This window comes from Nicotiana tomentosiformis, chromosome 8, assembly GCF_000390325.3.
Source record: "Nicotiana tomentosiformis chromosome 8, ASM39032v3, whole genome shotgun sequence".
NCBI classification, from domain to species: Eukaryota; Viridiplantae; Streptophyta; class Magnoliopsida; order Solanales; family Solanaceae; genus Nicotiana; species Nicotiana tomentosiformis.
In genome coordinates, this window is record NC_090819.1 from 31,142,740 (window position 1) to 31,158,998 (window position 16,259).

The 16,259-nt window shown below is 37.9% G+C and overlaps 1 long non-coding RNA gene across 1 annotated transcript; it reads right to left on the reverse strand.

The window, feature by feature from the left end:
* Positions 1–3,350: 3,350 nt before the first annotated feature.
* LOC138896634 (uncharacterized) lies at positions 3,351–5,023 on the reverse strand. The gene is made up of 2 exons (XR_011410006.1): positions 4,496–5,023; positions 3,351–3,633 (listed from the first exon to the last, which is right to left on the reverse strand). It is a non-coding gene; the product is annotated as an uncharacterized lncRNA (long non-coding RNA).
* Between the last annotated feature and the right edge of the window lie 11,236 nt (positions 5,024–16,259).

Sequence of the window (16,259 nt, forward strand, 5' to 3'; positions counted from 1 at the left end):
AATTTATTTATTTTGTCTACTTTAATTTCTACAACAATTCCTAGTAATTGTCCATAACTAGCTTCCTGTGGGACGATAGTTGAGAGTTCAGACATAATCTATATCCAATGTATTTAGAAAATACTAATTTCGCATTGCTGTAGAAAAAGTAAGGAACATTAGACGTCACCTTGCAAAAAATATTTGACAGGAATATGCAATTAAATGGTGAAAATTGAGAATCCAAGAAACACTAAATCATGGATTTAATGAATTAAATGAACTCCAAATGAAAATCTAATTATAAATTTTGACTCATGGATTATGGATGACCCAGATTTGTGATTTGCCTCAAGGTTTGACCATATTGATCGGGGGTTGACTTTGACGCTGATCAAGTTAGAAATTATGGAATTGGATCCAATGATGCACCCAGGATAGTGTGCACTCAAGTCATCGGGTATGCCGGTATTTGGGAAAAAATGTGATCTTTATTTGTGCATATCGTTATATGCATCTCATTATGCATATTGTTAGATGCTTGATTTTGTCAATATTCATATATGCTTTGATTGTGAGTTCGAGTCACCCAAGAGCAAGGTAGGGAGTTCTTGGAGGGAGGGAGCCGAGGGTCTTTCGGAAACAGCCTCTCTATTCCTTCGGGATAGGGGTAAGGTCTGCGTATACACTACTCTCCCCAAACTCCACTAGTGAGATTATATTGGGTTGTTGTTATTGTTGTTGTTGCTTTGCTTGTGCAACAGTGATATGCGGTTGTAATTTTATTATTATTTAATATAATATATGCATAAGTTTTTTTATAAATAGGTTATTTCCGGTCATGACTCTCGTAGTAATTACTTTTCGTACTCATTCTTTCCCTGTATATATTGCAAATATTAATTCAAGTACTAGTGAACCTCATGACTAATTCTCGCGGTGAACCAACCATTTTAATCATATGGTCACGTAGTTCCTTTTATTTTCAATATATTATTATATACTTAGTATAGGAAAACGTTATGCATATAACATTGTGGAGTTAAGCGTGCCATGTGTGGACTATTGTAATGTAATTTATTTGTTATTTAGCATAAATACGTCAAATGTGCCTTAATTTGGAGGAAGCAATTTATAATCCTTCGCATTATTGCATTTTAAATGTTCCCGCAGGCCTTTTGAGTATAAACTGGAAGGATTTAATAAGCCTCCTTGTTCTATAAAATTAAATAATCTAGTACAACTGGCCAGTTTGATAATTTCCTTTTTTCTCTAGTGATTGATTGATGTTTAATCTCATGTATCTCTGCTTAAGTTTCTTTTTTTTTTTCTTTTTCAATCCCGAGCCTTATATTTGGTATCCTCGACATTGTGTCATAGTTATCGAAGGTACTTTAGTGGACCAAGGAACTAGAGGATCTGGTCATAGCACAAGAAATTGAGATGTAACTCAGTCAGTCCGGAGATGATTGGATACAGTTGGAAAGCTGCATCAATACAATTGTTGGTAATTGACAATAATTTTCCAAAGGAAAAAGAAAAAGAAAGAGAAAAAAGAAAAAAAAACAATCACTAACAAAGGGAGATAAAAACTGAAAGTGCTTTTAATTCTTCTGTTAAAGGAAGCAAGAAAAGTATTTTTTTCTCACCAAGAACGAAAGTGTTGACTCTTAAAAAAGTTCGAGGTAAGGTTCGGATACTTTGTACACCAGACTGCCTTTTATTTTTTATTCGGAAGGAGAGACTAGATATTGAAAGGAAATGCTGAATTAAATGACTTTTGCAGGGAAAACTATCTACTGTTGAGCCGGATATTTATAGAACTCATCAAATTGTATTTCAATGAACCGATATAGTGCAGTGGCTTGTTCAGATGGATTTACAAGGTTCTATTTCCTACACTAGTTAAAGCAGTACAGAGCTTGTGATGTTTATAAGGTTGTTTTATATTTTCTTTGGTGCCACAATTCCTAATTTTTAAGTCATATATACAAGTCTGGTGCTTATCCCAACGGTGGATTTTCCAACACATTTTTACTGATTTTAGACTCATTGTTTGTAGGAGAATTTTGTCCAGGGATGCCTATAGAGATATATAAAGTTCATAATCCTGGCAGTGGAGTAGAATGATATTTATTTTTTATTTAATGGATGCAGCAGTTAATGCTAGAAAGAAAAGAAAGGACTGGCTTATAAACTCAGGTTCGCTCAATAGCAAAGATAGGGAAAAACATACTTCCAACAAGCATTAGCTCTCCCTGAAAAGAAGGTGATCCAGCCACACCTTCCAGTACAGCTGCTCGCTCCTATTGTTTTGCACATGAACAAATTACGTGATTGGTTTTATCTGTTTATGTGTATCTAAAGATGAATATAAGATCACCATGTTACTCTTTTTTGGTTTGAAAAAGTACTCACGTTTGCTGTCCATTTCAGTAAAATAGGATTAATGACTAACTGACTTTCATCTTGGTAAAATTAGAAAATGCAAATATATCAGTTAGCATAGATGAATCCGGATTTTCATTTTTGCATGTCAACTATGAGGAACTCAAGTCAATGTATTGCTCTTTGAATGTACATGCTTTCCAAATTTTTCGTTTCTGCAGAGGGGCTGAAGGTCGTCTTTGTAGCTTTGGTTGTACCAATGCCACGGTTTGATTTCCATCTACCTTTTATCAGGTTGTTCTTCTGCTACAACATTTTTATTAATGATGTTATATATTGCTGACGTTTAGCTGGTAATTGTTATTCTTTCATGTCATTCTTGGCATGCATTTAGAAGTTTTAGGATGTGTAATCTTCTTCTGCATTTTCCCATAATCTCCCTTCAAAATTAATTAATTTTCGGCCTTGATGAAGAGATTCAGGATGTCTTCAAAACTGACTGACCAACACAATCTTTTACTGATTGTTTTTATAGGGTTTGCTACTTTACCAAGATCTGATTTATGATGAGTTTGTTTTTCTTAACGTTGTATGAAATCAGTGTACTTTATTACTGGTTCCTTTTGTTATACAATGATAATCCTCTTATGGAACTATATACTGCTAATATATAAATAACAATATAACGGAGCAGATCAAGAAATTTATTGCGGACTTGGACCAGCTAAAGGAGAAAGAGCTACTTGAATCTGAAGATCTCTCTTTAGCTTATACACCAAAAAGAGAAGAATCAACACCTGTTGAAAGATATCACGCTTAAAATTCTGGAAATAATGAAATCTGACGTATCTTTACATGTTCTTCAAATGATTGAGTCGAAATGCCACGGCCCGAAATTCTCACCTTCGGGACCGTGACGGCGCCTAACATTTCACTTGCTAGGCAAGCCAACGTTAAAATAATCTTAACCTTTTTTAAGCAAATTAAATTAAATAGAAGTCAATTACTGAAATAAAGTGCGGAAGGCCATAAATACAAAATTATCAAAATACATCCCCGAATCTGGTATCACAAGTGCACGAGCTACTAGAATAATACAATTAAAGGTCTGAATAAAATTCAAGTTGTTTGAAAGATAATACACAGCTAAGATAAGATAGAAGGGGACTTTAGAACTGCGAACGATGTGTAGTTATACCTCAAGTCTCCTATGAGTAGCTGAATCCGAGCACGTCTATGGTACGCCGCTGGGACCAACTCCAAAATCTGCACAAGAAGTGCAGAGTGTAGTATGAGTACAATCGATCCCATGTACTCCGTAAGTGTCGGGCCTAACCTCGACGAAATAGTGACGAGGCTATGACATGATACGTACGTAAATAACGTGTACAAGTATATACAAATACAAAACAATGATAACACAATAAATAACAATTTATAAATTTGGGAGGGAACATGCGAAGAGGAGTGATATAGAAATTTTAGCAGGAGAAGTGTCACATAGCAGCCAACTAATTCATCAACAATAAAATGAGCAACTGATAATATAAAAATAGCACGGCACCACCCTTCGTGCTTTTACTCTCATTCCTCCCATAAACTGATAAATAAATAATAATAATTGACACGGCATCACCGTTCGTGCTTTAACTCTCTTTTGGCACGGCATAACCCTTCGTGCTTTTACACTCTCTGAAATTGACACGGCATCACCCTTCATGCTTTTACACTCACAAATGGCACGGCAACACCCTTCGTGCTTTTACACTTTTCTTTACCATGAAAATAATAATATAAATTCAGAAGAGTATTTAAATGCGGGGATATACACTTATCAATCAATTCAATACCAGAATACCGACTTCACCTTCCAAAATATTCAACAATAATTAAATAAATAATAATTTCATGAATAATGATCAAATAATCAATAATAAACTTAAGGAGGAATATCTTAATTAAATAGGTAATTATTCTCTATAAATAAATTCCACCCGCATGCTTTGACTCAACCACAATGCATAAGTACTCGTCATCTCACATATACGTTGTACCCGCATATTAAATCACATAGCAAATGGATAAATAAGTCATACTCCCTCAAGTCAAGGTTAACCACGACACTTACCTCGCTTTGCAACCAAATTCAAGATTCCAATAAACTTTTGCCTCGCGAATTCGTGTCCGAAATCCACAAATCTGAATATAAGAGTTTTTCGATTACTTCTGTTCGGAAGCTATTACAAGCAAATCCGGCGCCGGAATTCGAATGTCCAGCAACACACAAGCAAGATAGCAATAAAAATGAATTTGGAACCACGAACTTGAACCTCATGAGCAGTCAACGGACCTCAAATAATCTCCATGTTTTCGGAACCCAAATATCATAGAGGAAACTTGAAATATTTATGTATTTTCGAATTTGAAATCAAATTGAAACTAAGAAGAATTGAAATCTTTTTTTTTCTTTTATCTATGAATGAACAAGAACCCAAAATCAGAAAAGGAAAATTTTCATATATATATATATATATATATATATATATATATATATAAAATAATACTAGAGGGGGATATAAAAATTTAAAAAGTGATAGGGTGATAGCCTTATGTTGTAAAATTCTACTCTGTTACTCTCTCTCTCTTGATCTGTAAAATTGTATCGCTACTATAGTATTGTCCCCACCCTCCACCCACCCCCTCTCTCTCTTTTTTTATATGTGAGTGAATCTATATTTTCGCCTAAGTGATTATCTTAGAGAAGAAGCTAGAAAAATTCAAAATATGTGGACCCCAAATTGATGGTGAGTGGAGAGTAAAGATTTATTTTGAGAGGAATTGATGCGCACGTGTATTGTGGAAAAATTAGAGAATCAGTGCATGTGTCCCTATACTTTCAAAAGTTCCAGAACAATATCAGAGTGCCGAAACATATTAAATAAATCCGGAATGACTTCAAATTTGGCACACAAGTCATAAGTAACATAACAAAGCTATTTTAATTTTCGGAATCTCAATCTGAGCCCGATATCAATAAAGTCAACTCCGCGGTCAAACTTTGGAAACCTTTAGCCTTTAAGATTTCTAGTTTCCGTTAAATGGCTATAACTTGAGCTAGGGACCTCCGAATTTGATTCCGGGCATACGCCCAAGTCCCAAATTATGATCCGGACCTACCAGAACCGTCAAAATATTGATCTGGGTCTGTTTGCTCAAAATATTGACCGAAATCAACTCAATTGAGTTTTAAAGCTCTATTACGTATTTTAATCAATTTTCATATAAAAACTTTCCGAAAAATAATACGGACTGTGCACGCAAGTCGATGAATGATGAATAGTGCTTTTTGAGGTCACCGAACACTGAAATGAATGTTTAAATTAAATATGACATTCTAGGTCATCAAATTCTTCACCTCTAAAATAAACGTTCGTCCTCGAACGGAATTAGAAAAGTACCTGAGCTGGTGAAAAGGTGTGGATATTTACTCCGCATATCCGACTCGGACTCCCAGATAGCTGTCTCAATCGGCTGACCTCTTCATTGCACCCGAACTGAAGGATAACTCTTAGATCTCAAATATCGGACTTGCTGGTCTAGAATAGCTACTGGCTCCTCTTCATAAGTAAAATCTTTGTCCAATTGGACTGAGCTGAAATCTAAATACATGGTACGGATCACCATGATATTTTCGGAGCATAGACACATGGAACACCGGATGAACTTTTGATAAACTAGGTGGTAATGCAAGCGTGTAGGCTACTCCGCCCACCTTTTCAAGAATTTTGAAGGGTCCTATATACCTAGGGCTCAACTTGCCCTTCTTTCCGAACCTCATTACACCTATCATAGGTGAAACTCGGAGAAATACTCTTTCCCCAACCATGAATGCAATATCACAAACTTTACGGTTGGCATAACAGTTTTGCCTAGACTGAGCTGTGCGAAGTCGATCCTGAATAATTTTGACCTTATCCAAGGCATCCCGTACTAAATCGGTACCCAACAACCGAGCCTCTCCCGATTCAAACCAGCCAGCTGGCGAACGATATCGCCTCCCATATAATGCTTCATACGGAGCCATCTGAATGCTCGACTGGTAGCTATTATTATAGGCAAACTCTGCAAGTGGCAATAATTGATCCCAAGAACCTCCAAAGTCTATAACACAAGCGCGAAGCATATCTTTCAATATCTAAATAGTACGTTCTGACTGTCCATCTGTCTGTGGATGAAATGTTGTACTCAACTCAAACCCGTGCCTAACTCACATTGTACAGCCCTCCAGAAGTGCGAAGTGAATTACGTACCTCGATCAGAAATGATAGACACGGGCACACAACTAAATGCTCTGAAGAATAGTTAGCTGCCACTGGAATGAAATGTGCTGACTTGGTCAACCTGTTCACAATGACCCAAACTGTATCGAATTTTCTCTGAGTCCGTGGAAGCCCAACAATAAAATCCATAGTGATACGCTCCCACTTCCACTCAGGATTTTCTAACTTCTAAAGCAAACCACCATGTCTCTGATGCTCGTACTTAACTTGCTAACAATTCAGACATCGGGCTACATATGCAACTATATCCTTATTCATTCTCCTCTACCAATAATGTTGTTGCAATTCTTGATACATTTTGGCAGTACCTGGATGAATAGAATACCTGGAATTGTGTTCCTCTTCAAGAATTAATTCACGAAGCCCGTCAATATTAGGCACACAAATACGACCCTGCATTTGCAGAACTCCATATTCCCTCACAGCAACCTATTTGGCATCACCGTGCATCACCGTGCCACACCGTGTCCTTAAGGACAAGTAAATGAGGATCACTACCGCTCTCTGATGCGCTCATATAAAGAATACCGAGCGACTGTGCCAGCTAGAACCCAACTAGGTTCTGAAATATCTAACCTCACGAACTGATTAGCCAAAGTATGGACATCTGCCGCTAATGGTCTCTCACCAACCGGAATATACGCAAGACTACCCATACTCACAGCCTTTCTACTCAAAGCATCGGCCACTACATTGGCCTTTCTGGGGTGATACAAAATAGTGATATCATAGTCCTTCAACAACTCCAACTATCTTCTCTGCCTCAAATTGAGATCATTTTGTTTGAACAGATATTGTAAGCTACGATGATCAGTAAATACCTCACACGAGACACCGTAAAGGTAATGCCTCCAAATCTTTAGCGCATGAACAATGGCTGCCAATTCTAAGTCATAAACAGGATAATTCTTCTCGTGAACTTTCAACTGCCGCGACGCATATGCAATCACCCTGCCATCTTGCATCAATACTGCACCAAGCCCAACACGAGATGCATCACAATACACCGTATAAGATCCTAAAACTGTGGGTATTACCAACACTGGCATCGTAGTCAAAGAAGTCTTGAGCTTCTGAAAGCTCAACTCACACTCGTCTGACCATCCGAATGGAACACCTTTCTGGGTCAGTCTAGTCAATGGGCTTGCTATAGATGAAAACTCCTCCACGAATCGACGATAATAACCTGCCAAACCCAGGAAACTCCGGATCTCTGTAACTGAAGTAGGTCTAGGCCAATTCTGAACAGCCTCAATCTTCTTAGGATCCACTTTTATGCCTTCTGCCGATACAACATGCCCCAAAAAGGCAACTTAGTCTAACCAAAATTCACATTCTGAAAATTTGGCATATAACTGATTATTCTTCAAAGTTTTAAGCATACTCCGAAGATGTTGCTCATGCTCCTCTCGACTGCTGGAGTAAATCAAGATATCATCAATTAATACAACCACAAAAGAATCCAAATAGGTCTTGAACACCTGATTCATCAAATCCATAAATGCTGCTGGGGCATTTGTCAGCCCAAATGACATTACTAGGAATTCGTAATGCCCATACCGAGTCCGAAAAGCTGTCTTAGGTACATCAAATGCCCTAATATTCAACTGATGGTAACCAGACCTCAAGTCGATCTTTGAAAACACATTGGCACCCTGAAGCTGATCGAATAAGTTATCAATTCTTGGCAGTGGATACTTATTCTTGATAGTAGCCTTGTTCAACTGCCGATAATCTATACACATTCGCATTGAACCATCTTTCTTCTTTACAAATAACACTGGTGCACCCCAGGGAGAGAAACTAGGCCTAAAAATCACCGATCAAGCAAGTCTTGTAACTGCTCCTTCAGTTCTTTCAATTCCAGCGGGGCCATACGATATGGTGGAATAGAAATGGGCTGAGTGCCCGAAGCCAAATCAATACAGAAGTCTATATCTTTGTCGGGTGGCATCCCCGGAAAATCTGCAGGAAATACTTCTGGAAATTCACGAATAACTAGTACTGAGTCCATAGAAGGAACATCCGCACTGGAATTGTGAATATAAGCCAAGTAGGCTAGACACCCTTTTTCGACCATACATCGAGCCTTCATATAAGAAATAACCCTGCTGGTAGAATGACCAGGAGTTCCTTTTCACTCTAATCAAGGTAACCCTAGCATGGCTAGGGTCATCATCTTAGCATGACAATCCAATATAGCACGATAAGGTGACAACCATTCCATACCCAAGATGACATCAAAATCTACCATATCAAGAAGTAGAATATCCACACTAGTCTTAAGACTCCCAATAGTAACCACACACGAACGATAGACATGATCTACCATGATAGAATCTCCCACCGGAGTGAACACACACACATAAGCACTCAGAGAATCACGAGGCATCACCAGATGTGAAGCAAAATAAGAGGACACGTAGGAATAAGTAGATCCTAGATCAAATAGAACTAAAGCATCTCTATGGAAAACTGGAACAATACTTGTAATCACGACATCGGATGATTCGGTCTCAGGCCTAGCTGCAAAAGCATAAAATTAGGGCCGGGCCCCACCACTCTGAACTGCATCCCTGGGACGGCCTCTAACTGGCTGGCCTTTACCCCTAACGACCTGACCTCTACCTCTAGCTGTCTGACCCCTGCCCCTTCCTGGCTGGGCGGGTGGAGGAACAGCTGGTGCTGGAATCATAGAACAAGAACTCTGCTGCTGTTAACTGCTCGATGCTCGAGGACAAAATCTAGCAATGTGTCTCGGATCATCACAAGTATAACAGGTCCTCAAATATTGTGACTATTGACCCTAGAACTGGCCATGTCGACATGGATAACCACTATGATGACTCCGGATTGGAGGTGCATTAATAGGAGCTGGTGGTGCACTATAAGCTAGCTGGTCGAAATGAGACACATGAGGGTTGTGACCACCTGAAACATTGTGGCATGCCTGCAGCACTGAATGAAATGGCCTGGGAGGATGGCCTCTACCAAAATTACCCCTGCCTCCAGACGACGCACCACTGAACCCACCGAACTGATGAGGCCTCTTATCAGACCCCTGCTCTCTATCATGTGCAAGAACCATCTCGATCCTCCTCGCAACATTAACAGCCGCCTGAAAGAAAATCTCATTTCTGGTCTCCTTTGCCATCTGAAGACTGATAGAGTGAGTGAGTCCCTCAATGAACCTCCTCACTCTCTCTCCCTCCATAGGTAGTAAAAGGAGAGCATGACGGGCTAAATCCACAAAACGGGTCTCGTACTGAGTAACAGTCATATTGCCCTGCTGTAAACGCTCAAATTGCCTGCGGTAATCCTCTCTCAATGTGATAGGGAGGAACTTCTCTAGAAATAGCCGTGATAACTAATCCCAGGTCAATGCAGGTGATCCAACTGGTCTGGTCAATGTATAATCTCTCCACCACCTCTTGGCAGAACCCATCATCTGAAATACAGCAAAATCGACCCCATTGGTCTCAACTATACCCATGTTCCGCAATACTTCATGGCAGCGGTCAAGATAATCTTGTGGGTCCTCAGAAGGTGTACCACTTAAGTGAACTGAAAAGAGTTTAGTAAACTTATCGAGTCTCAATAAGGCCTCAGAAGATATGGCGGGCCTATCACCGGCCTGTGCTGCAATAACTGACTGAACTACCCCAACTGACGGGGCAGCTGGAGCCTGATACTGGGGAGCCATCTGCTCCAAAGCGGGAGTAGTGGGAGTTTGTACTCCTCCCCCAGCCTGCGAGACGGCCGGTGCCACTGAAAACGTACCGTTCTAGGCTATGCTCTCCATAAGACTCACCAAACGGACTACAGTGTCCTGAAGCACTAGAGTAGCTATGCATCCTTCCGGGACCTAAACTGGTCCAACTAGTACAGTCTGAAATGGAACCTCCTCCTGAAGATCCACCTGATGTTCTACAACAGGTGTTGCTGCTCGAGCTCTAGACTGAGCTCTACCTCTGCCTCTGCCTCAGCCTCTAGCACGACCTCGGCCTCGACCTCTACCCCTAGTCATAGTTGCCACCGGGGGCTCTGGTCCCTGTACCTCTACGCCTGAATGATCAGTTTGAAAGATAATACACAGCTAAGATAAGATAGAAGGGGACTTCAGAACTGCGAACGATGTGCAGTTATACCTCAAGTCTCCTCTAAGTAGCTGAATCCGAGCACGTCTATGGTACGCCCCTGGGACCAACTCCAAAATCTGCACAAGAAGTGCAAAGTATAGTATGAGTACATCGACCTCATGTACTCCGTAAGTGTCGAGCCTAACCTCGACGAAGTAGTGACGAGGCTATGACAGGACACGTATGTAAATAACCTGTACAAGTATATACAAATACGAAACAACAATAACACAATAAATAACAATTTATAAATTTGGGAGGGAACATGCGAAGGGAAGTGATATAGAAATTTTAGCAGGAGAAGTGTCACATAGCAGCCAATTAATTCATCAACAATAAAATGAGCAACTTATAATATAAAAATGGCACGGCACCACCCTTCGTGCTTTTACTCTCATTCCTCCCATAAACTGATAAATAAATAATAATAATTAGCACGGCATCACCCTTCGTGCTTTAACTCTCTTTTGGTACGGCATCACCCTTCGTACTTTTACACTCTCTGAAATTGACACGGCATCACCCTTCGTGCTTTTATATTCACAAATAGCACGGCAACACCCTTCGTGCTTTTACACTCTTCTTTACCATAAAAATAATAATATAAATTCGAAAGAGTATTTAAATGCGGGGATATACACTTATCAATCAATTCAATACCAGAATACCGACTTCACCTTTCAAAATATTCAACAATAATTAAATGAATAATAATTTCATGAATAATGATCAAATAATCAATAATAAACTTAAGCAGGAATATCTTAATTAAATAGGTAATTATTCTCGATAAACAAATTCCACCCGCATGCTTTGACTCAACCACAACGCATAAGTACTCGTCACCTCACATATACGTTGTACCCGCACATTAAATCACGTAAAAAATAGACAAATAAGTCTTACTCCCTCAAGTCAAGGTTAACCAGGAAACTTACCTCGCTTTGCAACCAAATTCAAGATTCCAATAAACCTTTGCCTCACGAATTCGTGTCCGAAATCCACAAATTTGAATATAAGAGTTTTTCGATTACTTCTGTTCGGAAGCTATTACAATCAAATCCGGCGCCAGAATTCGAATATCCAGCAGCAAACAAGCAAGACATCAATAAAAATAGATTTGAAACCACGAACTTGAACGTCATGAGCAGTCAACGGACCTCAGCTAATCTCCATGTTTTCGGAACACGAATATCAGAGAGGAAACTAGAAAATATTTGTGTATTTTCGAATTTGGAATCAAATTGAAACTAAGAAGAATTGAAATATTTTTGTTTCTTTTATCTATGAATGAACAAGAACCCAAAATCAGAAAAGTAAAATTTATATATATATATATATATATATATATATATATATATATATATATATATATATACATAAAAATCAAAACTGTAGTTCTTTGTCCCTATGTTTATCCAAAAATCCTCCCAAAGTTTTCTTTTTTTTTCTATTGTCCCCCACTCCCTCTCTCTCTTTCCAAAAATCTTCTCCTCCCCTCAAAGTCTTGTCTCCACTCTCTCTCTCTCTCTCTCTCTCTCTCTCTCTCTTTTTTTTATGTATGAGTGAATCTATATTTCCGCCTAAGTGATTATCTTGGAGAAGAAGGCAGAAAAATCATAAACATGTGGACGCCAAATTGATGGTAAGTGGAGAGTAAAAATCTATTTTGAGAGGAATTGATGCGCACATGTATTGTGAAAAAATTAGAGAATTAGTGCATGTGTCCCCGCACTTCCAAAAGTTCTAGAACAACATCAGAGTGCCGAAACATATTAAATGAATCCATAATGACTTCAAATTTGGCACACAAGTCATAAATGACATAATAGAGCTATTCCAATTTTCGAAATCTCAAGCCGAGTCTGATATCAATAAAGCCAACTCCGCGGTCAAACTTTGAAAACCTTTAGCCTTAAGATTTTTAATTTCCGTTAAATGGTTATAACTTGAGCAAGGACCTCCGAATTCAATTCCGAGCATACGCCCAAGTCCCAAATCACGATACGGACCTACATGAACCGTCAAAATACTTATCCAAATCTGTTTGCTCAGAATATTGACCGAGGTCAACTCAGTTGAGTTTTAAAGCTCTATTACGCATTCTAATCAATTTTCATATAAAAACTTTTTGAAAAATTATACGGACTGCGCACGCAAGTCGAGGAATTATGAATAGTGCTTTTCGAGGTCACTGAACGCTAAAATGAATGTTTAAATTAAATATGAGTGGAGAGTAAAAATTTGTTTTGAGAGGAATTGATGCGCACATGTATTGTGAAAAAATTAGAGAATCAGTGCATGTATCCCCGCACTTCCAAAAGTTCCAGAACAACATCAGAGTGCTGAAACATATCAAATGAATCCGGAATGACTTCAAATTTGTCACACAAGCCATAAATAACATAACGGAGCTATTTTAATTTTTGGAATCTCAATCCTAGGCTGATATCAATAAAGTCAACTCTACGGTCAAATTCTGGAAACCTTTAGCCTTAAGATTTCTAGTTTCCGTTAAATGGATATAACTTGAGATAAGGACCTCCGAATTCGATTTCGGACATACGCCCAAGTCCCAAATCACGATACGGACCTACTGGAACTGTCAAAAATATTGATCCTGATCCGTTTGCTCAAAATATTGACCGAAGTCAAATCAGTTGAGTTTTAAAGCTCTATTACGCATTTTAATCAATTTTCATATAAAATCTTTCCGGAAAATTATACGGACTGCATATGCAAGTCGAGGAATGATGAATAGTGCTTTTCGAGGTCACGGAACACTGAAATGAATGTTTAAATTAGATATGACATTCTAGGTCATCACACGAATTGAAACAATACTTAATAAAAAAGCATTTATCTCCATTAGGTAAGGATCTCCATTTATCTATTTTTTCAATTTTTTGAATTTTTCCTTTATTTGATATTTAAAAAATCTGCAGGAATTTAAATATACCCTTTTATGTCATGAAAAAATTGCAGATTTTAACAACACTATATCTTTGTCTTTCATTCTTTTGTTTTGTACAATTTTATTCGATTCTATCCTTTACCTGCTTTTGTATTTTATTTGTTCAGGTGTATTTTGTATTGTTTGTTCACGGATCCACCTGCTTTAAACTCACCATTGATTGGTGATGATTTTATAAACCTTCACATCATGAAGTTCTTGAGAACAAGTATAGTGTTTGCCGTGAAATCAGTTACTCTATACACTTTGTACATACAAAAATAGAGTGCATGATTATTTCATGAAGATCATTAATTATTAAGAAGCCAATTATATCAAGGAAAAAGTGTTACGATCAGAAAATATACAGATGCTAAAAGGTTCAAAGAGTAAGATTTTTATATTCATACATTAGAGATTCTTCAGATATTTGATTTTGCCAAATCTTCTAATTTATGTCAGAATATTCTAATTATCATTGTTTTAAAGAATCTTCCTTTTTGTTATTTTTAATATCCGGATATTAGGAAAAGATCATTTGTAAGCTTAATGAGGTCATTTATCACCGCGCAAAGCACGAACAATTTACCTAGTTTAGAACTAATAATGGAAAGGTTCCCGCATTTATATCCTAAGCTTGATAAACGGATGTCAAGAAAATTTGAGGACTATTTTATGGTATTACCAAAAGGCAAATTAGGCCTCACTCTAATTCTTCTTTCAAAACCCTAACCGCCTCTCGCCTTTGACAAGATTGTTCTGGGATTCCTAGAGAACATCCACATTCTCATTTGCAAAAGTCAAGAAAATCATGGAATTGGGAAAGGTCATCGACAAGGTATTATGAAATTTAGGATTATTATCAACTAGCTATCTTTATTTCTCAAGAGATGAGTATTATTTATCCTTTCACTTGTTTATGTTTTAACGAGTTACAGGTTCGACAAGTTTGAATTTAAGGATCAGTGACGTCGGTTGTGGTACTGGATGCACAATGTGGGTGACGACTTTTTCAAGGAAGGTCTCTTGCCGATCAATTTGGAGAAGCTGGATTAAAAATGCTTGAAACGAAAGTTTAGAGAAAGACCCCTACTGGCTACTGCTGATTATTATTTCTACATATTATAGATGATCTTAATTTGTTTTAGAGATATATAAAGAATGTTAGGATCGAAAATTCGGGTAGTGCAGAATTTAGCCAAACAACGGTATAATGACAATAACAAAGACAATGGAAGTTGATAACAACGACAATTAAAGCATATAAAGAAGACACAAATTTAACGTGGTTCGGTCAAAGTAACCTACGTCCACAAGCAGAGAGGAGCAATTTCACTATACCAATAAGAGTACAAAAGAGAGTACAAAATTAGAGTAAATACTCTAATTAATCCCAAATACCCTAAGAGAATAACCTCACAAGATCACTCCAAAGAAAGGGTTTACACAAGTGCTTCCCAATACTTAACTCTCATACAAAACACTCTTAATAAAGGAGGAAAGGAAGAAACAAGAAATGAAGACTCAAGTTGTGTTGGTGTGTCTAAAATGAACTAATGGCCTTCCCTTTTATAGGCAAGAAAGTCTTGGTCTCTTAGGTGTAAAAGAAGAGATACAACTTGTGCAAATGATGTCTATCACACAATATAATATTTTTGGGTCCCAAAGAATATTGCCAACAAAATCTACACTTTGCAAAGATGCTTATGCTTATGTGAGATGGACTTTATTAGTCAAAATATTGGCCATAATTATAAATCTCCACTTTGGCCTAATTTTGGCTGATATAGTAAGTTTGCTCCACCTTCTCCGCAAAAGCCCCAATGGGCATATGTCAAAATTTAATGCCATCAAAATCAGACAAGTTAACTGATACCAAAACTGTAGTAGGGCTTATAACAGTGGAGCTCAATAAAGTATACAACGAAGCATATATGTGTGCTTTTATGATCACAAGAGCACCTTGAAAAAGTTTTAGAACTCCACCTTCACTGGTGAATTTGCACCCAAGGGATTCTACAGTGCCCAAAGAGATGAGATTTTTCTTCAACTCAGGAACATATCTAACATCGCTGAGAGTTCTCACCACACCATCGTGCATTCTGATCCGAATTGTACCTTTGCCAATAACGTTACAAGTAACATTGTTATCCAGTTGGACAACTCCACTTGCAACTGAATCAAATGTAGAAAACAAGTCCCTGCTAGGACACATATGATATGAAACCGGAATCTAAAATCCACTCATTGTCTAATCTGAAACTAGTTTCAGTTGCTAAAAAAATAGTTCCCTCAATCACATCAGTTGCTACACTAGCTTCGGCGGTGTCAGTATTTTTGTGCTCATTTTTTCTTTCTTTATTTTTTAGTTTATAGCATTCAGAGATAATATGACCTTTCTTATGACAATAGCGACACTCTAAATTATTGTATCTTGATATGGTGTCGGATTTGCCCGTA